The 3,028-nt window shown below is 41.2% G+C and overlaps 1 non-coding gene across 1 annotated transcript; it reads right to left on the reverse strand.

Moving 5' to 3' along the window:
- Positions 1-1,119: 1,119 nt before the first annotated feature.
- Positions 1,120-1,222, reverse strand: LOC132821994 (U6 spliceosomal RNA). The gene has a single exon (XR_009645380.1). It is a non-coding gene; the product is annotated as a U6 spliceosomal RNA (small nuclear RNA).
- Between the last annotated feature and the right edge of the window lie 1,806 nt (positions 1,223-3,028).

Below are 3,028 nucleotides of genomic sequence, written 5' to 3' on the forward strand. Positions count from 1 at the left end.
GACACAGGGAGAATGTGAAAACTCCACACAGACAGCAGCCCAAAGGCAAGAATTGAACCCAGGTCCCTGGTGCCATGAGGCAGCAGTGCTAACCACTGAGCCAGAGTGTTGGCCAATAGAAAGTGGAAAATTAGTAATAGAATTGAGAGTGTGGTGCTGGAAAAGTGCAGGGGGTCAGGCAGCATCCAAGGAACAGAAGAATCGATGTATCGGGCATAAGCCCTTCATCAGGAAAGAGGCTTGTGAGCTGGGGGTGGGGGGAGTTAGCCACTCACAAGCCTCTCAATCCTGATGAAGGGCTTATGCCCGAAACGTTGATTCTCCTGCTCCACAGAAGCTACCTGACTTGCTGCTCTTTTCCAGCACAACACTCTCGACTCTGATTTCCAGCATCTGCAGTCCTCACATTCTCGTAATTAGTAACAGAGGATAACAAAATGGCAAGTGAATTGAACAGATATTTTGTACCAGTGATTTTGGTCAGTCACAAGTTCTACCTTCTAACCACTGTCTGGGTAACGAGGTTAATTCTAATTCCTGTTAGATGTTTTAGTGATTGTAGCTATGACACTTAGATTTGGTCTACTCCACATGTAGAAACATTTTAGCAATTTTTGAGAAGATTTGCAGCTCAGGTATGATGATAAGTCTGTAAGTTAGCGCGCTGAGCTGGAAGGTTTGTTTTCAGGCATTTCTTCATCCATACCAGGTAGCATAATCAGTGAGAGTCTCTGATGAAGTGCTGGTGGGATGTCCTGCCAATCTGTTTATAGGTCTTGGTTTCTTAAGGTGGGTGATGTTACTTTCAATTCTTTTTTATTAGACTTTAGATTAGATTCCCTACAGTGTGGAAACAAGCCCGTCGGCCCAACAAGTCCACATTGACCTTCCGAAGAGTAGCCCACCCAGACCCATTTCCCTCTGACCAGTGCACCTAACACGATGAGCAATTTAGCATGGCCAATTCACCTGACCAGCACATCTTTGGACTGTGGGGAGGGAAACCGGAGCAAAGCTACACAAACATGGGGAAAATGTGCAAACCCCACTCAAACAGTCACCCAAGGCTGGAATTGAATCTGGGTCCCTGGTGCTGTGAGGCAGCAATGCTAACCACTGAACCATCGTGGGCACTTCACAAATTTGCGTATCATCCTTGCACAGGGGCCATGCTAATCTGCTCTGCATCGTTTCAACTCTAGTATATATGCTGCCGAAGCGAGGGAAAGTAGAAAAGATCTAAATGGATGTGTTTATTGATGGAATTCTAGTTAGAATGCCATGCCTCTAAGAATTCTCGTGCATGCCTTTATTTTGCCTGTTTTAGGATGTGTGTGTTGTCCCAGCCAAAGTGGTGTTCTTCTTTGTCAGTATGTATAGAAACTAGTGATAGTGGGTCATGTCTTTTGGTGGCCAACTGGTGTTCATGTATCTTGGTGGCAAGTTTCCTGCTAGTTTGTCCAATTTAGTGTTTTTTATAGTTCTTGCAAGGTATCTTGTAAATGACATTGTTTTGCTGGTGGTACCTAATGGTTCATTAGTCACTGTTTAAGTGTGTCGGTAGGTTTGTGGGCTACCATGATGCCAAGGAGTCTGAGTAGTCTGGAACTCATTTCTGATATGTCTTTGATGTAAGGTAATGTGGCTATACTTTTTCTTCCTTAATCAACTCTACCACATCACTCCTCAGCTTTTTCTGCTAGGCCATCAACTATCACAATTACCTTTAAGATCATTAAATATGTACCTTGTGTCTCCATTTACCATCAAGGAAGAATTTTGGAATGTCACGTCATTTCAAAGAATCTGATCTTAACCAATGAATATTTGCCACAATTTCTATTATTACAAGTAGGTCAAATATTTAGACTCATGTTTAGCTTCATATTGCTAACACCTGCCCAGCCAGCTGACTCCAAAACTCTGTCATATTAGCCATGGCAACGCTTTGTGTTCTGTCACTAATGTAATTCCATTCCAATGCATATGGGCGCTATTTATATTCCTCACAGCCATCGTTGTTGCTAATGTCTAGTTAATTGCATTGTTAAATGTGTTAATATCTTTATTTAAAGTGAAGAGGATACATGCAGTGGCTGTTAATTCTCATATCTATAGAGAACATCTGTAACACTGGGGGAGTGGTTGAAAGGAGCTGGTAGACTGAGTAATCAATAAGCTCTATCCCACAAAGGAAGATATTTTACTTTTCTCTCTCATCAACTGGCTTGAATCCATATTGAAGATTGTGCCTTAGTCAATTGCATATTTCAGGATATTCCCTGCAATTTATGCATTTCCTTACACCTTGTCAATATGTGCTGATGTCCGCATTGTGTTGGAAATAGCACTGCACTTGTTGATATGTGCTCATTCATGTCAATTAACGAGCAAATTCTAAATTAATTGACAAAACCTAAATAGCAGCCCTTACTGTTGTATACTTTAACCAACAGGAAAAGCTAATTAGCAGCATTTGCTGATCCATTTGGGTGCACACACAGGTCAAACAATTTCTTAGCAACCTGTTCAGAGATGCTATAAGACATCTCTGGGACAGGTGACACTTGAATGTAGGCCTCTTAGTCCAGGGGTAGGGACACTACAAGAGCCCTGCATTACCTGGCATTCTCCCATCCAAATACTAACAAGACCTGAGCCTTCTGAGAGCAGATATTTTCAGTTACGTATAGTTATAGGTAAGCTGGTACATAATCTAAGCCATAAAACACGCAATATAAGTTAACCTAAGAACAATGCAAACTGATTGGCAAACTCACTGATATATAGAAACTGAAAGAACTGTGGATGTTGTAAATCAGAAACAAAAACATAAATTGCTGGAAAAGCTCAGCAGGTTTGGCAGCATTTATGGAGAGAAATCAGAGTTAACTTTTCAGGTCAAGTGACCCTTTCTCACTGATGTATGGATTGACTCGAAAGTGTTAACAAAAAGTAACTGTAATTTTAATTAATGACAAAATAACTAGCAAACAACTTTCAGGTAACCAATCTAGTTGTTTTCCTG

The sequence above is a fragment of the Hemiscyllium ocellatum genome, chromosome 13, assembly GCF_020745735.1.
Source record: "Hemiscyllium ocellatum isolate sHemOce1 chromosome 13, sHemOce1.pat.X.cur, whole genome shotgun sequence".
NCBI lineage: Eukaryota > Metazoa > Chordata > Chondrichthyes > Orectolobiformes > Hemiscylliidae > Hemiscyllium > Hemiscyllium ocellatum.